At 37.4% G+C, this 27,145-nt stretch overlaps 1 long non-coding RNA gene across 2 annotated transcripts in view; it reads right to left on the minus strand.

Annotated features, from left to right (window-relative positions):
• Positions 1–27,145, minus strand: part of LOC125276741 — a 69,992-nt gene that overhangs the window by 17,393 nt on the left and 25,454 nt on the right. For both annotated transcript variants that reach the window (XR_007186732.1, XR_007186731.1), the window contains exons 3-6: positions 15,467–15,503; positions 12,973–13,035; positions 12,634–12,725; positions 8,105–8,301 (exon numbers count right to left, since the gene is read on the minus strand). This is a non-coding gene — a long non-coding RNA (uncharacterized LOC125276741). The remainder of the gene's footprint in view (positions 1–8,104; positions 8,302–12,633; positions 12,726–12,972; positions 13,036–15,466; positions 15,504–27,145) is intronic.

Raw genomic sequence — 27,145 nt, forward strand, 5'->3', positions numbered from 1 at the left:
GAGGAGAGGGGAAGTGAGAGGAGAAGGAGAGGAGATGCGAGGAGAGGAGAAGTGAAGAGAGGTGAGGAGAAGCGAGGAGAGGAGAAGTGAGGAGAGGAGAGGGGAAGTGAGAGGAGAAGGAGAGGAGATGCAAGGAGAGAAGGAGAGGAGAAGTGAAGAGAGGTGAGGAGAGAACTAGAGGAGAAGTGAGGAGAAGAGAAGGAGAGGAGAAGAGAGAGGAGAAGCGAGGAGAGGAGAAGTGAGGAGGAGAAGTGAGGAGAGGAGAGGGGAAGTGAGGAGAAGGTGAGGAGAAGTGAGGAGAGGAGAGGGGAAGTGAGAGGAGAAGGAGAGGAGATGCGAGGAGAGAAGGAGAGGAGAAATGAAGAGAGGTGAGGAGACGCGAGGAGAGGAGAAGTGAGGAGGAGAAGGTGAGGAGAAGTGAGGAGAGGAGAGGGGAAGTGAGGAGGAGAAGGTGAGGAGAGGGGAAGTGAGAGGAGAAGGAGAGGATATGTGAGGAGAGAAGGAAAGGAGAAGTGAAGAGAGGTGAGGATAAGAGGACAGGAGAAGTGAGGAGAGGATAAGTGAGAGGAGAAAACAAAGAGAGGAGAAGGAAAGAAGTGAGGAGACATTTACACACTTTATTTTACCATCATATAATAAAAACATTTTTATAATTGATAATACTCAATAACAATTAATAATAAATACAACATACAACTTCTAACCAATATTGATTTCATCAAATTTTCAACAATACTAATGAAACACTAATTTATCATCATCATTCACATAAATAAAATGTACATTTATGCACCACTTCATCACTAATCATCACTAATGATATGTTAATTAAAGATTAACATATCATTATTCATTTTATAAAATTCATACTCTATTTTAACTCTAGATTCCACCAAGGCTTTAAACAGTTCTACTATATTTATTCCTCCTCCTTCAATTTCAATTTTATATGCTTTCCAAATAGTTAACTTTGCCTGAACAATTAAAAAAATGTACTCACTTTGAGACTTTAAAAGTTTAAACCCAAAAATTAATATTGTTTTTGAAAAGTTCCAACCAAAACCTTTGAAGATATTCTCCAAAAGATCCAAAAGAGGTATAATTCTGTAACAATCAGAAAAGATATGAAAAACAGTATCTGGTACATTACTAAATTTGCAAACTGAAACAAATGCCATGAATGTGATTGTATAGTGAGGAGAGGTGAGGAGAAGAGAAGGAGAGGAGAAAAGAGGAGAGGGAGAGGAGAGGTGAGGAGACGTAAGGAAGAGAGGAGAATTGAGGAGAGGAGAAGGAGTGAAGTGAGGAGAGGGGAAGGAGAGGAGAAGTGAGGATAGGTGAGAAGAAGAGAAGGAGAGGAGAAGTGAGGAGAGGAGAGAGTATCTAATGTAGCTCTGGACCAAACTGAGACTTGCAAAGATGCCAAAGAGAAATCAACTCCCGTCACAGATCCTTTAAGAAGCAGATTTATTTTTGAACAGCTCGTCTGATGTTCAGGAACATTTGTCTGGACCTGATCTCTCTGGCTTCATTACAGCCATTGTTCTCCAGTGTTTCCACTGATATGGACAGTCACAGGGCTTTAGGTTTACTTCTGTTGATTGCAGTCTTTTTCCAGTGGTTGTGCTTTGTCAGAAACTGGTTCGGGTCTTGATTGCAAGCGCCATCCTCTAAATGCCAATGGTTCATTTAGCCTGTCTCAGCAATGAGATAGTTGATATGAGGCATTGATTGCCTTTTTTTTTTTTTTTTTTTTTCAAACAGAGAAGGTTTGCAGTATGACACCAACATGCTGGTACAAACTTCAGCAGAAATCTTTCCATATGGATCAGTTTGTGTGTAGATAGACACAGAGGAGAGAGAGAGAGAGAGAGAGAGAGAGAAAGAGATTTGTGGCTTAACTATTGTCCATAGCCACTAAACATGTCCATGTGGTGATTCTGCTCAGCAGTAGATGAATGTTCTCCAAGCCTGTTGCTCATCCCTCTTCTGTCACTGACACAGATGCAGCAGAAGATCCAGAAAGACCCATTTTTCTGGTGTAACCTCACCACAAAACTCTGGAACAAACCCACAGCACATACACAAGAACCTTTGGATCACAAGAAAAGAGACTGCCTGATCAAAACAGGGATAAAATGCACTTCCACAACCCCAAACTCATCTTCTCTGAGATGCATGTGGTGTAAATTTGATCAAAAGCACGGGCTTTTTTTCTGTTGGTGAGGGCATACATGTCAGAGATGTGAAAAATACGTTAGAACTGTTAAATCTCGAGTAAAACAGCTTCTGGAGGTGATTACACTGTCGATACGAACCAGCTGTAGCTCTGGCAGAGGGTACGAGTCGGTGCCGCTCACTCTGGGTATCAGAAATTAAACCAGAGATGACTGGAGTATGATGGAAAATCCAGAAACAGTGAAGGGATAACTGTGAAAAGATTTCACACATTTATCACTGAACTCTTTAATCCACACTAACAACCTGCCAAAGTGAGACGCTACATCTCTGTCCAGGCTTGTGCTGTTCTTGCCAATTCTGGAACTTTGTTTTTCCGCTCTTCTCGTGTTACGGTGTCCTTATGATAAATTACTTGTATTGTAGAATTCTTTGTTTGTAGGTTCTTTTATCTTTATTAGTAATTAGGATAATAAAACTGATAGTTCCAGTTCTTGGTTCTGACTGGTCAGTACTGCTCTCCAGTCATGCTTAAAACAATATAATAGCAACTATAAGACATGAGACACCTGTTCTCCAGTTGTACATATCACTATTCAGCACCCATGCCCTTCTTCGATATCCACCAACATCATTGTGTGAGAAAGCGTGTTGTGTGCTTGTGTACATGTGATTTTTGAAATATTAATGCACAAAGAGTGTGATGTTTCTGTAGTGTTCTGTAGGGTCCCATATCATAAGCACTCACTGAACACTTCATTTCCCATTATAGCCTGTCGTTTAGTGCGACGCCTGAATGGACAGTTGGATTTATTTTTCCCTGTTGTCCCTGTAGAGACCCTCATAAACACTGGCCGAATGCTGTTTGTACATCGACTAATACTCCTCATGAAAAACTGGGGGTAAATTTACAGACAAATCTCAATCATATTAAAATTTTAAAGGGTTAGTTCACCCCAAAATGAAATTTATGTCATTAATTACTCACCCTAATGTCATTGCAAACCCCTTTGTTCATCTTCGAAACACAAATTAAGATATTTTTGATGAAATCCAAAAGCTTTCTGACCTCTCTATACTGAGCCAGCGTTCTGACGTAGAACTTGGAACCACTGCACTGTGTCTACAACGTAAATAGTGTAGGAGACTCACAGGGAAGAGAAGAAATTGTCGAATAAAGTTATTGTGTTTTTGTGCACAAAAAAATATTCTTGTCGTTTCATAACATTAATGTTGAACCACTGTAGTCACGTGGACTATTTTAATGATGTCTTTACTTCCTTTCTGGGCCTTGAAATTGGTTATGACGTTGCCGTCTATAGGGAGGTCAGAAAGCTCTCGGATTTCATCGAAAATATCTTAATTTGTGTTCCGAAGATGAACAAAGGTCTTTGAAGTGTTTGGAATGACATGAGGGTGAGTAATTAATGACAGAATTTTTATTTTTGAGTGAGCTAACCCTTTAATACACTTTACCAGTTTGCCAGGCTCTGCCATTTTGGCCATCTTGCCAACACCCGTTTCAGTGATCTCCGTCAGACTGATGCATGGTATTTTCAAAATGAAAGTTCTGTTTAGATTTACTTTGGGGCACCAAAATTCCATTAAAAAATAAATAAATAAATGAAATAAAAAATAAAATAAAAAATAAAACTAAATTAAATTAAATTAAATTAAATTAAATTAATTTAAATTATTAAATTAAATTACGGAGCCCCAGACATGACATGCAGGAAAAAAGTAGTAGGCTAAATTGTGCGCACAATTTACTACGGAAGAGGATTAGGGCCAAGCAATAATAAAAAATAAAACCATCTCGAGATTAAAGTTGTTAAATTTCAAGAAAAAACTTGTTAAATTACGAGAACAAATTCATTAAATTATGAGAAAAATGTCGTTAAATTTCGAGAAAAAAGTTGAGATAAAATGTTGAGAATAAAGTCATTAAATTAACGAATTCTCGTAATTTAACAAATTTGTTCTCATAATTTAATGACTTTTTTCTCGTAATTTAATGAGTTTATTCTCGTAATTTAATGACTTTATTCTCAACATTTTATCTCGACTTTTTTCTCAAAATTTAACGAGTTTGTTCTCGTAATTTAACGACTTTTTTCTCGTAATTTAATGACTTTATTCTCAACATTTTATCTCGACTTTTTTCTCGAAATTTAACGACATTTTTCTCATAATTTAACGAATTTGTTCTCGTAATTTAACAACTTTTTTTCTCGTAATTTAATGACTTTATTCTCAACATTTTATCTCGACTTTTTTCTTGTAATTTAATGAGTTTATTCTCAACATTTTATTTCGACTTTTTTCTCGAAATTTAATGAGTTTTTTCTCATAATTTAACGAGTTTATTCTCAACATTTTATTTCGACTTTTTTCTCGAAATTTAACGAGTTTTTTCTCGAAATTTAAAAACTTTAATCTCAAGATGGTTTTATTTTTTTATTATTGCTTGGCCCTAATCCTCTTCCGTAATTTATTAATTTGTTCCCTCGATTTACTAAAACATGCACACGATTTGCTATTTCATTCCCTCGATTTATAAATGATGCGCATGATTTATAAATCGAGGGAACGGAATGGTAAATCGTGCGCATGTTTTAGTAAATCGTGCACACGATTTAATTTTTTTCTTGCATTTCATGTACGGGGCTCCGTATAAACTAAAATAAATTTTTTTAAAATAATTTAAATTAACCATTTAATTTTTTTAATTTCCATTTTTTTACTATTTTTTTTTTTATTATTGACCTAATCAAGGCCCAGTAGACAGATTTCATTGAAACTTAAACCCTGTTTTACCACAAAAAGTGGTAAACTTTCAGATTGTTATTCAAAATATTAATTTAATCCCAGCTGAACACACTGCAAATAAAAAATTGTGAACAAATAATTGTTTCTTTTTTATATTAGTAATGTAAAAACAAAATGTAAAATAGTAATGTAAAAATGTTGAAGTATGCTATCATGAAAAAGAAGTATAAACATTCAACTAAAATGAGGCACTCTTGACACTGACACACTAGAATTTCTAACATTTCAAACACAAGATGGGGGTCAAAGTCATCATGTGCTTCAATGACAACAGCTACGTTTTAATTAATGGCTGACTGTGGTTCTGGTGTTTGCGCTCTCCCAGACTACAAAAGACAAGCACTTCTCGGAGGAAATGGGGAAAATGAGAAGGGAGAGCAACGTCTGTGATCCCAAGGTCAAACGGTAGCATCTCTCCACCACGTCCGCATCACTTTAGAAACATTAACTTCACGTCACACCTGCCTCTTCAGTCAGATGCTCATCTATTTAGACGAGACCTCATCTATCAAAACGGCTTCAGAGAGAAAATATATTGGCACCAGACCCTCCTAATCAATGCCATTACCACTACACCCTTTCCTAAAACTAGAGAGGGTCATCTGCAGGGTCACGCGGCGGTCAGACCGCGCTCAGAAAATGAGGCCAGGCTCAAGTTCAAGGGCAGGGGTCAAAGGTCAAGCTTCCAGGGAAATGGGCCCAGCTGTGCAGGGATGTGGGAGCGTACGAGCTGGACGTCAGGTCCGTCTGGACGGGTGACCAGTCGCGACCCCTGCTTTTGTGCTTGTATTGGTGAGTGGCGGTTTCCTTATGGTCTTGCGGTCGGACATAGGGCTCTGCCAAGCTGCTAGAGAAATGAGAGACGCCTATCGGTTTAAAATAGTGGACAGAGGTCAAAAAGAGGCCAAATGACAGAGTTTATGTCATGGATAAAATCTGACAGCCATATGAGGTGGTCAAGATACTGTATTGTTCAGAAGCCTTTTATGATCAACAAACAATTATCATGTTACGAAAGTCTCTCAGAGCCTGACTTTTGCAGTGAATTTAAATGATTTGAAAATGTTTGAAGATTTGACACAGGGTGAACACTGAAGCACAACACTGTGTTCAATGCACAGCTTATGATCCGGTGTTTATATATCTCAAATATTTAAAAGATTAAATACGTATCTATTTACTAGCTAGTCATGCAACTATTAACTGAAAACAGAGAACCATGAACATGTGAATGTGTCATTGAATTATTGCAATATTAACGTATAATCTCAGGGGTACTTCAAGTAAACCTGTGCACCCAGATTCCCTGAAACATAAAGCCAATCGCATCTGCATGCAAGAGTCCCATTCCCCAATCAGACTGGAGCAGACCACCAGGATCTGGCAGCACTGTCCCGCGTGCTGTCCGGTCGTGGGCAGGAGTATTGCGGAGAGAAGAAGCTGTTTATACAGGGTGGGTCGTAAGTTAAATATTTCCATTCTAAAGTGTTACACTGGGAATATGAGAGCACGCTCTGGTCAGATCTCTGCCAATAACACAAGAGAGGAGAACAAACGCCGGGCAATTCTCTCCAGATGTGTATGTGCACAGAGGGAAAGACGCTTTCTTTTTTGTGAAGAATTATAAAATTATATACGGTTCAGATTTAGATCTGGTCTTTAAACGTTGGGTATTATTCTTGCATTTCAGAAGAGACAGATGAAGGTGAACAGAGAAAGAGGAGAGACAAACATATTTTAGTATATGAAAAATGCCACGCAGAGATATTTTTGACCTTTTTGAGTACTGATTAAGTACTAAATCATCTTAATATTTATCATGTTGTTTAACTTAACTTCATCAACAAAATCTTCAGAAATATATAGTGAATACTGGATATCGCCAGCAATACTTGCAAACCAGAATAGAAACAGTGTGTGTAATGTTGGCACTCACTAGGTCATTTGTACTGTCACATCCAGTAATATAAAAATGCTTGAACTTTGACCTTCACAGGTACTCACATGCTAACTCACGGGCTGCTGCTGTCAATCAAGTCATCTTAAGAGCAAACTGTTATCTGTCAAGTCATGTCTCCTGTGCTGAGAGCTTAAATTTGCATTTTTACTTCCAAAAGTTGATACAACTTTATTTTTATTTTTTTTTGTCAATTTGAATACATTGGACAAATCAATTGGATAAACAGAGTAAATTAAGTTTAGCATACTCAAAAAAAAAAAAATTGCTGTTAAAAAGTTAGGGGTCGGGAAGTTTTTTTTTATGTTTTTGTAGAAAAGTGCATTTATTTGAACAAAAATACAGTAAAATATTTTGAAATATTATTACAATTTCAATTAACTGTTTTCTATTTTAATATATTTTAAAATATAATTTATTTATGTAATTTTCAGCATCATTACTCCAGTCTTCAGTGTCACATGATCCTTCAGAAATCATTCTAATATGCTGATTTGCTGCTCAGGAAGCATTTCTTATTATTATCAATATTGAAAACGGTTGTGCTGCTTAATATTTTTGCAGAACAGTGATCCATTTTTTCAGGGTTCTTTAATGAACACAAGTACAAACGAACTGCATTTATTAGAAACAGATATTTCTTGTAAAAATATAATATACATCCTTACTGAATAAAAGCACTATTTATCTTACTGACCCCAAACTTTTGAACAGTAGTGTATTTCAGTGTTCATAATAGCAGCAGCAACCACATATGCAGCAGAAAGGGAAAGCCAGGGAAAATCTGACATGGAAACACCGCAGAGAGACTAAGAGTGATAGAACATGAAGGGGAAGAAGGAACGTAAACAGAGAGAAAGACAGAGGGAAAGAGGTAGACCACAGATCTTCTAGTCTGGGCCTCTAATGTCTCCACAAGCCCTGATGCTTTACATGAGTGTAAACGTACTCTGTAAGCACAGTATGTGAGGTTTCTCAACCTCCTAAATACTGAAGGAAAATCAGCTGCTAAAGAAAGTTTTTTCATCTTAAGAAAACATGTTTTTATCTCCAACTATACAGCACTCGATGGGTGGGGAAGGCAATAATTACCAGGCTTGGTTTCATTATTTGTGTTATAATGGAAGTTTAAAATTTCACCTTTCTTCCAAACGTCTACACCATTATGTAAATGATCTTCAAATCACAGGGTCACCGCGCAAGCTTCCACAGACCACCTTTGTCTCCGTTTTTGGGCCGTGTGAAACCCGACAGGAATTACAAGCTTTCCTTCCCTCTTTTTCACATTCCTTGTCACTTTGGGTTTTCACCTCTCCTTTCCCCTCCACAGACCATTTCTGTCAAAGAAAGAAGCAGTTCACTCTTAGCGACAACACTGAGGCGATTCCAAACCTATAATCTTCTGGAAAACCTATCATTCAAACCAAAGCTATATCCTCAGAAAACCTTCAATCACTTGCCATACGCTTTTTTCGGAAGTGCAGAACTGACTTCCTGTTGATCCTGGTCATGTGATAAAGTAGGAAGTTAATGCTGATAAAAGTGCCAGATTGGTTTGGCCCCCTTGGCTCTTCATAAACTAAAAGTGCTGCTGCTATTGTTCCTCTCGGTCATGACGGTTTGATTGAACAACGTCCACCGAACACAGTGTAATTAGAGGATCCGCTCTGGTCAGTCCTGGCACAGATTTTCTCAGTGAGTTTACATAGGAGAGATGCTATTGTTTATTTGTTGTGAATGTGGAGGACACTGATGCTTTGGCTTGGAATGAAGTTCAGGGGAAGCGGCTGTAATTTCTACAGTAGACATTTTCCAGGTGGAAGTGGGATGAGATCTACCTCCTGTTGGGGCGTTTTTTAAATTTGAATAAAATGAAAACTAAAAAACTTTCAAATCACATGAGAATTTATTCACGATAGAACATAGACAACATAAATGTTTAAACTCAGACATTTTACAGTTTTATGCACAAAATGAGTTCAATTCAAATTTGATGCCTGTTACATGTCTCAAAATAGTTGGGACAGGAGCATGTTTACCATGGTGTAGCATCTCCTCTTCTTTTCAAAACAAGATGTCTTAGTATCAAGGTTATGAGTTTCTGGAGTTTTGGTGTTGGAATTTGGTCCCATTCTTGCCTGATATAGGTTTCCAGCTGCTGAAGAGTTTGTGGTCGTCTTTCATTTAATGATGCGCCAAATTTTCTCTGTAGGTGAAAGATCTGGACTGCAGGCAGGCCAATTCAGCACCAGGACTCTTCTACGACAAAGCAATGCTGTTGTAATCGCTGCAGTATGTGGTTTTGCATTGTCCTGCTGAAATACACAAGGCCTTCCCTGAAATAGATGTCAAATTTGGATTCGACCATAGAACACTTTTCCACTTTGAAACAGTCCATTTTAAATGAGCCTTGGCCCACAGAACACGGCGGCGCTTCTGGTCCATGTTCACATACAGTATGGCTTCCTTTTTGCATGATAGAGCTTTAGTTGGCATCTGCAGATGGCACGGCGGATTGTGCTTACCGACAGTGGTTTCTGGAAGTATTCCTGAGCCCATTTGGTAATGTCATTGACACAATAATGCCGATGAGTGATGCAGTGTCGTCCGAAGACCACGGGCATCCAATAAAGGTCTTCGGCCTTGTCCTTTACGCGCAGAGATTTCTCCAGTTTCTCTGAATCTTTTGATGATGTTATGCACTGTAGATGATGCAAAGCCTTTGCAATTTGACGTTGAGGAACATTGTTTTTGAAGTATTCCACAATCTTTTTATGCACCAATATTGGGTAAAACAATCAATTTTAATAAGACTAAACTATTTTTGATGCTATATGGTACTGAATAAAAGTGTAAGTATACTAAATATAAACAAACAACGTTATAACCTATAGGACTGTATTTATAATTTACATTTCTCTCAATTTTCTGCAAATGATACGTGCCATGCTGTCTTAGATTTTGGTCTAAATGAGCTATAATTGTTTATTATGGTGCAATGTTTCTGAATTTTATATCACTAGTAAAATATAACAAATATTTGAAATAAATAAGGGGTCTGTAAAATGTTTAAACATTTTTGAAAGCGCACTTTTTTATCAAAAATATTTTATTTATTTGATCAAAAATACAGTAAAAACAGTAATATTGTAAAATATTATTACGGTTTAAAATAAATGTTTTCAATTTATGCAAAGCTGAATTTTCAGCATCATTACGCCAGTCTTCAGTGTCACATGATCCTTCAGAAATCATTCTAATATGCTGATTTGCTGCTTAAGAAACTTTTCTATTGAAAACAGTTGTGCTGCTTAACATTTTTGTGGAAACGTGATACTTTTTTCAAGATTCTTTGATGAATAAAAATTTCAAAAGAACGGCATTTATCTGAAAATCTTTTATAATGTTATAAATGTCTTTACTGCCACTTTTGATCAATTTAATGCATCCTTGCTAAACAAAGTAATCATTTCATTAAAAAAAAAACCTGTACAGACGCCAAACTTTTGAATAGTAGCGTAACTATCAGCAGCCCTAGTCCCTGTGTGTTCTATTGAAATGCTAAAATATATGTTTTTTTGCAATTTAAATACTTATTCACTGGCTTTAGGTAATGCCCTGACCATTTACCCATCATTAATTGCCTGTAGAGCATATCCGCACTGACTTCAGCACATATATTAACACACAAGTGAAGTGTTGTTCTGTCCTGTAAGCGCTGTTGGTTTCCCGTCTCTTGTGGTCTAGTGCTCTGATCCAGCAGCATAAGGACTGTGGAAGAAATCTGGCCTATCAAAGACTTTGTGATAAAGATCTCTGGAAGCTTCAGCTAGTAAACAGCACCATAAAAGTGGCTTTTGGGGTGGAGCACAAGAGAGAAACTTGAAGCAGTGCCCATCACCAATTAAGCCACAACTTCTACAACAGCTCTCCCCTCCTGTCTCACTCTTTACAGTTCACGGTTCTTCCCTTTCATTTTCTTTGCACACCAACTTTCAGTCCTTACACTACTGATTTAGAGGTGGGAATCCTTTCTGTAAAATTGCGTGTGGAAAAGTGCCAGTCGTTGTAAGGAAGTCATCCATGATGGCTGAACTAGGCACACCAGCACTTACATAATGCCATGAAGAAACCTCAGGGCCTCTGTCGGTGGTATCGAGCTCTCCGCAGTTCTGCCAGGACACTGAATGGAGTGACTGAAATATACTGGCAGCTGTATGAAGCCAGACTCAATAGCGCCCCCTAGTGTCTGCCTGTAAAACACTAACAATTTTAGACTGCTGTACTAATCAGGTGAAAAATGTGCTTTATTCATTTGGATATAGACTGGAGTAGCAACAGTTTTGCACAGACAAGAAAGAACCACTAAATCTAGTTGGATATGTTTTGACATACCGTTTTGAATTAAATTCTTTGTTTAATTTGATTTTGCAGACTTAAAAGCACTACGAGTTTTTCTGTTCATTTGCTCAGATTTAATTCTCTCCCTCAAAATCTAATTCCGAAATGTCACGCAAATTAAAGACATAACAAAAATATTGTGCAGAAATTAAAGTTTTTGTGGAAAGAGTTTTATAGAAATCTCAGGAAGGTTTGATATTTGAGGCCATCTTGCCATAATTAGAGGCTGTTATTGCGTCCGCCCGCAAATAATACAGAGAACACTTTATTAATTCCTGTCTTTTCCACTCATCTTTTCTTATTTAAGGAAGCAACTCGACCGTTTCAACATCTTGTTTAGTTATACGTAGCATCATGTTATGGTTTGGTGACTATGATTGGTGATCGAGATTTTGGAGCATTAAATTAGATTAAATAACAAGAGGAAATTGAAATGGAAGGTCAAATCTTCCTGATTTGCAGATTAAAATCATAAATACAGCAACACATGGACTATGTTTGACCGAAACTCTTGACAACTTCATTTCTTGAAGCAACCCAATAGAATTCTAAATTCTGAAGTAATCAAGTCTCTGTACTTCATTGATTCTCATGAATTAGTCATGCATTATTTCATAGAACGGCTTCGTTGGCTGCATTGATGCTCGGGTGTTCTGGATGATTGCCAAGGCGTTGCTGTGTGGTAGCCAGGGTGCCCTAACGGTGATGATACACTCAAAGTATTTGAGCAATGTTGACAGGCAATGTCGCCGAGCGATGATGCTTGGGCACTTTCCCATTGAGAATGGGCAACAAATTTCTGGTTGCTAGGCATGACTAGTCATGAAATAACGCATTTTATCTCAAACTTAGTGTGATTGTAACATATTCCCACACAGCTTAATAGATTTGTACTCCATGAATGGAACTAAATGGTAGAACCCAGCTTGATTTCGTAATACCATATCAGTTTCATTTAATTTAAAAAAAGAACATTCTTAGAAAAACAAAAACATACCAAATAAGAAAGTGATCAAACATCCAAACATATTGCCATGTGATTACGATGCATGCAATCAACCAGAATCAACTGAAAATAAATAAAATAGACACATATTTCTTCTGTCACATTATAATTTCAAAGCTCATTTTATCTTAAAAACATCTAACAACAGCTTTTTTTTTCTTTTCTTTTTTTAAGTTTCTTGTATAACAGCTAATGTTTCCAATAGAAATGCATAACAGAAGACAATGCAACACAGTAATGAGGACAATGTTTTAGTCTGTACCTTTGGTGAAAGTCTGTGTCCATGAAGACAAATCACATGGCCACAAAAATTCCATTACCATCAACATCTGTCTTTCAATCACTGTCCTGTGCCTGTGACAAATGAATTATACGTTACTTATAGTACAACTGAGCTTTACAGCATAAAATTCGAAAGTGAACTACACTATAATTGATTACCTTGTATTCCTGACAAAAATGCTTGCTTTCTTAGTCTTTATTTCTTGTCTTGAACCAATATCAAATGAACAAGCTCTTTGCCAAATTCAACATCTTGATACTACAAGAGTGCATCCCTATAAAGCAATGCTGTGCATTAACGTAATATTTTTAAAGTTACCTTCAACTGTAAGGCCTCTTGGAGGTCATTGCTGTTTCAGAAGTCATACCTTGTGCATCTGCACTGAAAGACGAAAAACAACATTCATATTTGTGAAACTCACTATCTGGATAGTCCCAACCAATGGATAGTCATCTAACAGCTTGTCATGCTCAACAAAGACCAACTCTATCAGATGTGATGCATTTACTTCAAAGACTCTAAAATGCACTAGGAACAAAAACAAGAACAAATGAAACTCAGCCTGTTAAATCTGCATTATTTCTACAAATTTATTTTTGTAACTTCTTCCATTTTTATTAAAGGTCTTGGCTTGATTTACTTCTCTTACATCTAGGTATCTTTGTTTGATGGTACAAGCTATTTCCTAGATCAAACCTTCCACTGGAATAATATTTCACAATATTCACAGCCTTGGTGAGACTTCAAAAGCATTTGAGCATACATTTCATTCCTCTTCAATAGGGCCATGTGACAATCAAAAATCGACTTAAAGTAATTCCAGGATATTTTTTAAATAAAACTAATCCTTTGTACCTTTTATTAGCACAATAAAAACAAGGATTTTGACTATCTAGTCAGTTAATCCTCCAGTCCTTCATATCCTCTAGTGCGCAAATTGTAATGACATCTCCTGTCATCACAGATTCCAATGGATTCAAATGGATTCACTTGATTAAAAGCATATCATTTGCTTTTGTCAGCAGAAATTAAGTCTTTTTCAGATCCCATGAATGAAGTTCAGACCGATTGATAACTGTGTATATAAGTATGTATGTATGTATGTATATACACCAATCAGGCATAACATTATGACCACCTTTACTGCAAAAACAGCCCTGACCGGTTGAGGCATGGACTCCACTAAACCCCTGAAGGTGTGCTGTGGTATCTGGCACCAAGATGTTAGCAGCAGATCCTTTAAGTCCTGTAAGTTGCGAGGTGGGGCCTCCATGGATCAGACTTGTCTGTTCAGCACATCCCACAGATGCTCGATTGGATTGAGATCTGGGGAATTTGGAGGCCAAGTCAACACCTCAAACTCATCGTTGTGCTCCTCAAACCATTCCTGAACCATTTTTGCTTTTTGGCAGGGCATATTATCCTGCTGAAAGAGGCCACAGCCACCAGGGAATACTGTTTCCATGAAAGGAGTGTAGATGGTCTGCAACAATGCTTAGGTAGGTGGTACGTGTCAAAGTAACAACCACATGGATGGTAGGACCCAAGGTTTCCCAGCAGAACATTGCCCAAAGCATCACACTGCCTCCGCCGGCTTGCCTACTTCCCATAGTGCATCCTGGTGCCATGTGCTCCCCAGGTAAGCAATGCACACGCACCTGCCATCCACGTGATGTAAAAGAAAACGTGATTCATAAGACTTGGCCACCTTCTTCCATTGCTCCGTGGTCCAGTTCTGATGCTCACGTGCCCAATGTTGGCACTTTTGGTGGTGGACAGGGGTCAGCATGGACACCCTGACTGGTCTGCGGCTATGCAGCCCCATACACAACAAACTGCGATGCACTGTGTATTCTGACACCTTTCTATCAGAACCAGCATTAACTTCTTGAGCAATTTGAGCTCCAGGAGCTCGTCTGTTGGATTGGTCCACACAGGCCAGCCTTCACTCCCCACGTGCATCATTGAGCCTTGGCCACCCATGACCCTGTCGCCGGTTCACCACTGTTCCTTCCTTGGACCACTTTTGATAGATGCTGACCACTGCAGACTGGGAACACCCCACAAGAGCTGCAGTTTTGGAGATGCTCTGACCCAGTCGTCTAGCCATCACAATTTGGCCCTTGTCAAACTTGCTCAAATCCTTACTCTTGCCCAATTTTCCTGCTTCTAACACATCAACTTTGAAGACAAAATCTTCACTTGCTGCCTAATATATCCCACCCACTAACAGGTGCCGTGATGAAGAGATAATCAGTGTTATTCACTTCACCTGTCAGTGGTCATAATGTTTTATATATTATATATATATATATATATATATATATATATATATATATATATATATATACACTTCAATTTCACTTGATGCATATCAGGGCCTTGAAGCAGTCATGTTCGAAAACTTGAGGGGAAAAAAACTCATTGTTAGCAATGTAAAGGTGTTTCAGTCAATCAGGATTTGTTCAGTAGCAAGTAAAACTCTTGAATCTCAATCTTTGAAGATGTTCTGTATGTGAAAATGAAGGGGAGCAAGAATTACAGGAACACAGATATGTGGATGTTTCAGGTCACCCCTCCCATCTCCATCCATACAGAAATAGAGTTATTTCAGTCGGCAGCTCCGGATTTCTGGTTTGCACGTGTAAATTACATGTCGCCAACATTAAATATTAAACCTAATCAGTGCTTAATTATTGATGCCATTGCTTTTTATACAGGAGTGCCATTGGTACTTGAGACATCCAGCAAAGAGCCTTTCTGCATTACTGTATCTTTGAGGTTAAGGTCTCTGGCCACGATTCCCACTCACTTCTCTTTGGTTTTCTTGATTGATGATCACAGGAAGTCTGTAAAAGAGAGAGAAGGAATGGAGAACTAGATCAGGTTGGGCAGTTATGACTGCTCAGAGGAGCTCACAGGACGACTAAGTGCCCGAGTAAACCACAACTGAGTGTTTGATGCGCATGTGTGTGTTAGCAGAGGGTTCACTCTAGACCTGAGCATCTGTAACGATCGCCCAGGAGTGGTTGGTGATGGAGAAGATGGTTACCCACAATGCTTTGCAGTGGCTCAGGTGGAGATGTCTACACTGTGTCCCTGCTTGGTGTTAATCAATACACTCAAACGTTAGCGAGGCAGAAACAGTTGTAAAACTGATAGCAAAACTGTTATTTTGAAAACATCTTGAAAACATCAGAACAGAAAAAGCTAAATCTTGTTTAGATGGTTATCAGTAGTCTTTGTTAAGGCATTATTACTATTTCTCATACTAGCGGTTAGCGGTTATTTGAACTGTTTGTTTGTGCTACAATCTTAAAAATAAAGGTTCTTTATTAGCATTATATGGAACATTTTACATCCATGCAATCAAAAAAAAAAAATCAAAAAAAGGTTCTTTAGATTGTTAAAATGTGTTACTTGCCATTTCTACATTGAAGGAGGGACCTGAGCCATATCTAAAGACCAGAGTGAGCTCTTTTGAGAAAGTAAACCACTCAAAACATCCTAGCAACCCCATAGCAACACCCCAGCTTAATCTTGCAATGCATTCAGTCATCCTATCAAAACATCCACTCCAGCTGAATAATCATTACTCACATCTAAGGGATCGCTAGAAAAATTATACACAAAGTGACTGATTGGTGGAAATTAGTCCAATAGTATAGATATACACCAGCTGCAACGACAGGAAATGGTTGTTTAAAAACCAATAGTGGGTTACTTTGATCAGTCAGATGTAATCAAATCCTGTATCAATCAGGAATATGTCCAAATCCATATGTAAAATGCATTACGGACATTTCACATTGACTTTTAAAGATCCCGGCAAGTCTTCACAGCAACAAAACAGAAAAAAGTAAAAAATTTCTAAAAAAAGCTGATGGAAGTGTGAAAATCTTGAATGCTAAACGCTATAATGGTCAAATACAACATACATGCAATTTTTGTGAGTTGTATTAGCAAAAACAAGAAAAAATTTGAGAAAAGTTGAAAATTCAAGGCAGCATAATGCATTCAGATTCACTCAACAATAGTCTTAATAGTCTAGAACACATAATATGTGAAGTGAACTATGTTTTCTTTACTTCAAAAAAGCAATCATAGTAAAAGGCAAAGATATTTGGGTTATTAAAAGGCTGTACACATAGATCACATTACGATTTGATCGATTTAGAACCCTGCAATCGATATATATACGCATTTAAAAAATTACGCGTTGCAGCGATACATCATATCATTAGTAATTTGATTGATGTATCAGTCCATATTGATGAATTGTTACACCTCTACTGCAATGCATGCTGGGAACTCTAACTCTAACCCTTAACTTTTCATCAGTTTTGTTCAATATGAAAAGAACTGTTCAGACAACTGTGTTTGACTAGTTGGGACAACATTTCGAGGAATTCTGTTGCTCTAACATGGGTTTTTATGTAGTTTCACAAACGTAAATTCAACGTTTCTTTATACCTTGTGACTCAAAAGGTCCCATAAACTGAAAATAAAAATGTAGTTGGGTCTTTTTCTTTTTTACAGCGAAAGTCACACACTTTTCTGTTTTATCTTATGAAAGGCTCTTTTCATCTTTACATCGTAGGACCTGGTGTGACCTGGTGAAGTCTTCATAGTGTTTCATACAAAAAATAACTATTTTTACATCTCTTTTATCTGTAACATTTGTGGTCTCTCTGATACAAATCTCAGAAAACATTTACATAACGTCTTTTCTTTTTTTTTTTCTTTTTTTTGGCCAAAGCTTAAAATTCGGAAACTTGTCCACATCCCTGTTTAGACTGCCGCCGGTTTCTGTGAAGGGAAAAAATGAAGCCAGAAATTTAGACTGAAAATATCTGAGGTTTCTCCATGTTTCTGAAGCAGCTCAGTGTCTGACCCCCAACACACACCGACAGAGCCGCATCAGAGAGACACAAATATTAACACAGTTTCTGTGTGTGTGTGTGTGTGTGTGTGTGTGTGTGTGTGTGTGTGTGTGTGTGTCAAATCTACCAATTTAGAATCTGGTTATCTGTGTCCATGTTGTGTGACTTGTCTCTGTCAGTTTGTGTCTCACGTCCAGGCGGTGTAGACCACCCATACAGAGAATCTGAGTGGGCCACTATTCACTTCTACAGCCCAGTCTCACCACGGTGGCGCCCCCAAAACCAGTCCTGACACACAGTTTACTATGTATGTGCGTGTCCACTCCGAGGCCTGAAAAATAACATTCATATCTTCCATTTTTAGAAAATGGAGAGGTTTTATTTTTTCAGTCTTAGATCTACATCAAACCGTTTGTTTCAATTTGATACAATTTGATTCTACTAGAATTACTCACACTTAGCCAGACTTTTGATTATCAGCTTAAAATTTGGTCCAGCCACTTAGACAGTAAAACACTGTCTGATGGAAATGCAAAGTGACCAATCACAGTTTTTGTTTGGTTTTAACGTGTCATTTAGGGGCAGGTTTATAGAAGACAAAACTAACATTATAAACTAACTTGGGAAAAAATGCATTCAAACAAATGCACAGCAGTGTTGGTCAGCTGTACAGATGCACAAACAATGAGTACAAATCTAACTTAATAAAACAAAGCCAATAACATTCTGCTCATGGAATACAAGTGTATTTGATGGCTCTAACATGGAAGCCTGGCAAACTGGCAAATCCAGTGATGTACCCAGTGACAGACCTTGAGTAATGTAACACTGGTGCTCAGCTCCCATCTGTCACCTATGAGACATTTGCAGTAACTTTTGAACATTAAAAATACTTTTAAATATGCTTGTGTTGTAATTTAACTTCTTTAAAAGGGTATTGCTCTTGTAAAGTTCAGACACCTCAACTTTATGCATTATAACCTATTTATACAATTGTAAAAAGCATGAGAATGTCTTAAATATTTATATTATCATGCACATTTATGTAATTTTATCTAACTGGAATGGAATGTTTTAGAGTGACAAAAGCCAACAAATACCACAAATCATCACACAACTCATAAAAACATGATAATTCTTGTATGCTAATATGTGTGGTGTTGTTATCTCTGCAAAATTGTCACTTCCTGGAGGACTAAGAGGATGGAACATGACATTGAACACACACACACACACACACACACACAAATTGATTAGAGAAAGACCGAAAATATTTATCAATAAACTCTCTTTTTCCATGTAAAAAGCCATCAGAAAAACCCTCTTTAAAGGTGCCCTAGATTCAAAAATTGAATTTATCTTGGCATAGTTAAATAACAAGAGTTCAGTACATGGAAAAGACATACACTGAGTCTCAAACTCCATTGTTTCCTCCTTCTTATATAAATCTCATTTGTTTAAAAGACCTCAGAAGAACAGGCGACTCTCAACATAACACCGACTGTTACGTAACAGTCAGGATCATTAATATGTACGCCCCCAATATTTGCATATGCCAGCTCATGTTCAAGCATTACACAAGGGCAGCCAGTATTAACATCTGGATGTGCACAGCTGAATCATCAGACTAGGTAAGCAAGCAAGGACAATAGCGAAAAATGGCAGATGGAGCAATAATAACTGACATGATTCATGATAACATGATATTTTTAGTGATATTTGTAAATTGTCTTTCTAAATGTTTCGTTAGCATGTTGCTAATGTACTGTTAAATGTGGTTAAAGTTACCACCGTTTCTTACTGTATTCACGGAGACAAGAGCCGTCGCTGTTTTCATTTTTAAACATGTGCAGTCTATATAATGCATAAACACAACTTCATTCTTTATAAATCTCTCCAACAGTGTAGCATTAGCCGTTAGCCACGGAGCATAGCCTCAAACTCATTCAGAATCAATGTAAACATCAAAATAAACACTGTACTTACGCGATTAGACATGCTGCATGACGAACACTTTGTAAAGATCCATTTTGAGGGTTATATTAGCTGTTTGAACATTTTTTTATGTTGTTTAAGGCAAGCTCGAGCTCTTGGGGCATGGAGCATGGGATTTAAAGGGCCATACACCCTGAATTGGCTCATTTCTAATTATGCCCCAAAATAGGCAGTTAAAAAAATGAATTTAAAAAAATCTATGGGGTATTTTGAGCTGAAACTTCACAGACACATTCAGGGGACACCTTAGACTTATATTACATCTTTTAAAAAAAAAGTTCTAGGGCACCTTTAAAAAAAATCACTAATTTAAACAATAACTTTTATTTTGCACAAAAGACTGACTTTTTAATAATAAAAGAAACCACTATTTATTAGCCAAAAACCAAGAATCAAGTAGAAATCAAAATGTAAGGTAATCCCAAAAGATTGCATTCTCTACTCTTTTATTTTACTATTGTTATTTTATTTAAGGTAGTTTGAGGCCAAATGAGGGTTCTCTTTTAACACCGGTCTCAGTGTGGCAGTTACATACACATATATACTGAAGTACACAGTGTGGTGTGTTTAATCCCGGATGTTTGTGCTTCTGTGGGTTTAAGTCCTCTGTGGAATAACATTAAGAGTAATGGGCATGCATGTGTGTTTGTGAGTGTAACTTCCTCTCTAGAGCTGAGACAGAGCAAACTGCTCCATGATGTTCACTAACTCGTCTAGTGCGTGTGTGTGAGCCACTTTGTCACACATTACGTCTTCCTGCACATGTGTTTCTACTGACAGTGATTGGAGTCTTTAGGGTCTGGCAAACGTACAGTCGTTCCAGGTTCATAAAACCCCAAACCTGCAAACGTGTGGAGAGAGACCCTAGAGGACCCTTACAGTGTTACTACGCAGCCTCCTTTGATCGGATGTCAACCGGGTGGTCCCGCTGCTTGTGGAACGACATCAGCTGTGGCTAATAAAGCTAACGTGGGCATATGTTTTGAAGTGAGTGTACATGAAGTAATAATTGAGAAGAACCTATCTTACGATGTACACAACACACCAACAATTCAAAAGAAACCCAGGCTCATTGGAAAAGCGTGCCTCTGGCAACATTTCTGCAAGGTGATATTATGTTGCTTCTTGAGTGTTTTGCGGCAGTTCGAAATGAAATCTCCGGTGAGTGATGCTAAAAGTGCATTCAGTTATCCGAAAAACATTAATGTGAATTTTTGGATGATATTTGAACTGAGCTGGATGATGACATTTCGGGCAGAGATGCTTTATGACTCAATTGAACTCATTTCATAATTGATTAACTGAATCAACACTGAACTAACTTCAACTGAATAATGACACTATTGTCTTTTCGAAGATGCTTTACAGCAGAATTGAATTCTGTTTGCATAAGTGATCATTATTTTCCTGTTTATCACTGTAAAACTGCTTTTAAACAATCTGTATTGTATAAAGTGCCATATAAATAAAGGTGTCTTGACTTGCTGGTTGTGTGTATCGTGGCAGTTCGGAAATGAAATGTCCAGTCAGCGGTGCTGAAATGTTAATGCGCTTTGCATTTGAAAATATCATACCACCTAAACCCAATAGTGTTAACAAAAGAAAACATGAGATAAAATCGCATTTGCTGAAGCAACTGCTCCATTTTAGCTTGCTTCTACAAGTTTTTGAGTTTGTGACTCATGTTTGACTTGACCAGGACCTGAGTGCTGTACCAGGTGACCTACCGAACAAGTTTACTACATCAGAAAAGCCAAACATATAGATCTGGGTATGTGATGCAAGCATCAAAATGTATTATTTTACAAATCATGTACTATGGTAAAAGTGTTTTGAAGTCATAACATAATATTTTGCAAGGAAGAGTCTGAAAATGAGTCTTTATTAAAGTCGGCATGAAATCAAAATGGACAATTCTTGTTTTTTAATGGAATACTGTAGTATTTATTATAAATAATTTATCAGTGCACATCTTGGCAGCTGCAGTGATCTAAAGTATCTAAAGTCTATGATTTTACTGGTGCTAGGGCAACCAGTCACTCACATGAGACTGACCAATAACAAACCACATCCATCCAAACAGTTGACACTTCACAAAGACCCACCCCCCCCCCTTAGTTACTGTTGCTACGTCCAACAAACCATGGCGCTCTCACGGCTCACTTCATGTTCTCAAGCAATGAAAAATTCACTGAGAAGCAAAGAGGACACTGACAACACGCTGACAGACGAGACAGAGCAGGTTACTTCTGGTATGAAACAAAGTCTTAGCTTTCAAATTTTGTCATTTTTTAAAAAGAAATTCAAAGAATAAATACCGTTTTGTGGGCCTTTATTGTGTCTTGACTGATTGTAGCACCTCAGTTCAAGTAACACGTAAACTGATCTGTCTCTTCCTAGTTATTGCATGAAATAAACATGAATGAACATCAGAAGGTATGTTGTTTCAACCACAGAAAGATGTCAATAAACACCATTTTTCCAAGTTCAAGTCCACCGACATTAATCTAAATCTCCTGTTTGGCGGACAAAATGGTGGATTCAATGTTATGATTGATCAGATCAATCAAACTCACGGTAAAGGGTGAATTCTGCATGGACAAAATCAAGTCCTGCCATACACTTTTTCTTGTTCAAGAAGCCACTTCACTCAGATATATACATCACAATAGGGAATAAAAGACTTCCGTTTCATGCTAACTATAATTGATAATCATAAATTGTGTGAAAAAGAATGAAATGCAAAAATGTATAAAAATGCAAATGCATTTTTTTCAATGAGCCTATAGGTTGCAAGAAAAGTCTCCTATCTGACGTTCTCTCATTCATTGACCCCTTTCTCTCTCTCTCTCCTGAGGATGGTTTACTCTGTGACAGGGCCGCCACCATACAAGTGTTAAATTCAAACGGCTAATTAGAGGAGATGTGCGGATCAATGAGATGTATTGTAACTGGAATCTGAAATGAATCTGTTTAGGATCAATGTGAAGTAGTGCAGGAAAAAGGGAAAGAGCGGAGAGGACAATAAAGGAGAGGAATGCATATGGGGGGTTGGAAGTTTGACCTTTTCCACGGAGTAAAAAAACAAACAAATGAGTACACATTTAGCAGCTAATATGTGACTTGAGAAGCACCGGCTGCCACTGCTGTGCAGGCATCATGAATGAATGCTGCCCAGATGCAGTATTAAATGTGTTTATTTTTGCTCTTGTGTATGTCATGCCTCATGACTTATGTTTATAAAATGCAGGAAAGCATGCTTCCATTCAGGTCATTTAATAACTCCCTGTCTCTTTTGTGGAGAAAATTCATCTCTTTCAATGGAAGCTCAAGAGGCAGAGTTCCAGAAGTCAAAATAAGACTTTATTGGACAAAGCAACAAAGCAGAAATGCCTGCAGGACATCTGAATTTGTCTCTAATTTTACTTTATTTTAATTTTACATATTTTAATGATTTAATAAATTATTAGCGTTTCATTAACAATGAACACAATGAAATAACATTAAAAATGGCAAATTTTAATTAGACTGAACTAATTTTACCAATACTTTTCATTATAATTCATAATAATCAATTCTTTAAAGGTGCCCTAGAACTTTTTTTTAAAAAAAGATGTAATATAAGTCTAAGGTGTCCCCTGAATGTGTCTGTGAAGATTCAGCTCAAAATACCCCATAGATTTTTTTAAATAAATTTTTTTAAATGCCTATTTTGGGGCATCATTATAAATGAGCCGATTCAGGGCTACTGGCCCTTTAATTCTCGTGCTCCACGCCCACGGAGCTCGCGCTTGCCTTGAACAGTACATAAACAAAGTTTACACAGCTAATATAACCCTCAAATGGATCTTTATAAAGTGTTCGTCATGCATGCGGCATGCATGCGTCGGATTATGTGAGTATTGTATACTGTTATATTGTTTACATTTGATTTTGAATGAATTTGAGGCTGTGCTCCGTGGCTAACGGCTAATGCTACACTGTTGAAGAGATTTATAAAGAATGAAGTTGTGTGTATGAATTATACAGACTGCAAGTGTTTAATAATGAAAATAGCGACGGCTCTTGTCTCCGTGAATACAGTAAGAAACGATGGTAACTTTAACCGCATTTAACAGTACATTAGCAACATGCTAACGAAACATTTAGAAAGACAATTTACAAATATCACTAAAAATATCATGATATCATGGATCATGTCAGTTATTATTGCTCCATCTGCCATTTTTCGCTATTGTTCTTGCTTGCTTACCTAGTCTGTTGATTCACCTGTGCAGATCCAGACGTTAATACTGCCTGCCCTTGTCTAATGCCTTTCATAATGTTGGGAACATGGACTGGCATATGCAAATATTGGGGCGTAACAGTCGGTGTTATATTGAGATTCGCCTTCGGAGGTCTTTTAAACAAATGAGATTTATATAAGAAGGAGGAAACAATGGAGTTTGAGACTCACTGTATGTCATTTCCATGTACTGAACTCTTGTTATTCAACTATGCCAAGATAAATTCAATTTTTCATTCGAGGGCACCTTTAATTGTATCTACCATTTAAATGTATTCGCAGTGGGTTTAAATGGATTTTAAGCATTATGGGATTGAATTAATTTTAAAGGATAAGCCTACACGTGATGCTGTCTTCATATTTGCAAAATAAGGTATTACAGAGAAATATCATAAGAAGCATCATATATTGTGATGCTTACATTTTAGAACAGCCTTTGCCAGGAGCGTGTCTATGATGCCTTCATGACTGCGTAGTCAGTTCACTAGAACGTGAAAATATTGTATAAAAGTAAGAACAATACAAAAAGGCAACATGTACTGCAGTAGGCCTAATGGCTGCACCATATGCTAGTTATAAGTGTTGCTAATATATTTTTAATGATAGTGAGCTATTTCTTTCTGATTTGCTTCAAATTCCTGCGTTCATATCACTTTGATGTCTCATATGAGCCTCATGCACATGCCTGCTTTATTTTAGTGGAGTTTGTATGTGTAGTGCTCTCTTTTTTCTTTATAGTTATTAAAATGAACATATTGAACATGTTAGAGGTCGAGCCCTGTTTTCCTCTAGCCTAAAAAATTGTAGTTAACAGACCAAAACATATTTTTGAAATTAAGTGCTAATTATGTGGGTCAGTTCAATATGGCTCTTATTTGAATGAAGAGTTTTGGTTCTAGTTTCATGAGTGTAGTTCATGAGTATTACTCTCAGCTCCACTTAAGTGTACAATTATACATATAGCAGCACAACTGTTTGATCAGAAATTATTCTTGAGCAGCAAATCAGCATATTAGAATGATTTCCGAAGGATCATGTGACGCTGAAGACTGGAGTAATGATGCTAAATCCAGCTTTGCATCAAATTACATTTTTACATGTATTAAAATAGAAAACAGTTATTAGTTAATAGAAAACAGAAATTGTTAATATATTTCACAACTGTTTTAATGTATTTTTAAAAAAATGCAGACTTCTTGGTGTTATACACACACACAAACACAGTGTCTGACCTGTGAGAGATCCTCAATTTTATGTCTGCCTGAGGTTAAAGCCATTCACAAACTTAACATTTCTTTACATCCTGCACTACATCCCGGCACAAATCCAAGAATCAAACGGCCACTGTAACCATAATGAACCCAAACAGCGAGATGTGGTGGAGTCGCTTTTTCCCCCCTGCATATCCTTTCATGCTTTAGGTTAACCATGATCTCACATCAGGTTTGTTATTGCAGTCTCAGACCAAAGGCAGGCCAGAAATGAAAGGCTCGTTTGAGATGTGGTGTGATAGTTTAATTGGCTCGGGCTGAATTGTGTTAGCAGGCATGCAGACCAGAGTGTGGGTATATATAACCAGAGACAATAAATGCCCTTGTTAGGGCAGAGCCACCGGCCACCCAGCCACCACAGACAGGATCCCTTCAGATATGTGTGCACATCTACTGTTGACATACTGTATAGACCAACACACACTCACAGTTTTGCCCTCAATGCACAAGATAATTCTAGAACTACACAGACATTTATTCATACTCAACTATGCACACAAACCTGTGCTTCTCTGAAATTTTCTGCATGAATAAATGCATAAGCAGACACATTTTAGAACTATTACAGTAAATTCTTCATACGAATCAGCATAAATAACATGCACTAATGAATCTTGCACATAAGACCAGGAACATCTGTCCATTACTAGCAGTCCCTCCAGGATTTTGTGATTGCAAGAATTAAAACTATGTTAAAGCTTGCAATTTTGTCTTATTTCCATGCATAAAGCATAAACTTGAGGGATAAAGAAAGCAATATCAGCTAATCAATATCCATGAGACCCAGGACAACCAAATCAATCAACATGCCGTTAATGCTGAACTTTCATTGGAAAATGAGCATCACTACAGCCTCTACAGCACTGATGTTTGATTAAAGCAGCAGTCCATAAGTTTTGCCTCTTTGTCGCCATCTCTGTTTGAAACCTGCAAGTTAGTTGCAGAATTATCATCTTTACGTGGGTTGTGCATCGGCACGGCTCCTCGGCGCGGATGAATCTAATGTTCCGAGGAGAATGTTTTGAGGAGAATGTCAGTCAGCGCATTGGTGGATACCTTACTTCAGAATCACAGGCTGTTGTCTTGGAAGTGTGACCAAAATAAGAATTTTTACCAGAAAATGTCATCTGAACAATTAAGTAACAAATCTGCCACTTTGTTTCTGAACCAACTGAGAAAAAAAAACCTTACAATAAATCGCGCTACCAATGGTGATTAAATCCAACGATCGCTTAGCTCATATCACATCAAACCGTGCAAATTATTATTATTAATGCAAATTGTTAGTGTTAACAACACCAGCATTGCATGACTACATGTATTTAGTGTGTATTAGAGTTACCTGTAGATTTCAGTTTCTGTACAGTCTAATCTCTAACGTTAATTTGTCATACCATACAATCCGCCATTAAAATGATAAGTTTAATTATTGCAGCAACTCCTTCTTAATGTAAACAGAAGTGACGTAATGACGCAAAGGCGAACGGGGGCATGCTTGAATTTCCTGTGGAAACCCACCAGCAACACCCAAATTAGAAAACATTATTGAAAGCTTACTGTTGAGAATTGGGCTAAGGTAAGAAGATGGTTTTGAACACTGGCTGGTTATGTACTTGCTCAAAAATTGATTTTGGATCATTTTTAACCAAAAAAAGTTACGGACTGCAGCTTTAACTTAAATAAATTGAGAAAACATTTCCACATAATTTTAGTTCATGCAAACAAAATTGAGCAGCTTAGTCCAAATTTTCTGAAAAGACTCGATCGCTTTATATGATGAACAGGTTGAATTTAGGCTTTTGTTCACATATAAACATTGATGAGCGAACATAAACAGAAGCTTAACCGTAGCTTGACGTGCGAGGTCAAACATCATTGCTTCTTTCAAAAGCTCAAACGTGCGTAACACACGAGAACGAACCTCATTGGTTCACGCACACCAAGCAAAAATGCTTGAGCTTCCGTTTACCATAACTGCTGTGCGAGTTGATGAATGTGAATAAAAGGCTAAATTAAATCTGTTCATCATATAAAGTGATCGTGTCTTAAAAAATTTG

The sequence above is a fragment of the Megalobrama amblycephala genome, linkage group LG10, assembly GCF_018812025.1.
Source record: "Megalobrama amblycephala isolate DHTTF-2021 linkage group LG10, ASM1881202v1, whole genome shotgun sequence".
In the NCBI taxonomy this organism is placed as follows: domain Eukaryota; kingdom Metazoa; phylum Chordata; class Actinopteri; order Cypriniformes; family Xenocyprididae; genus Megalobrama; species Megalobrama amblycephala.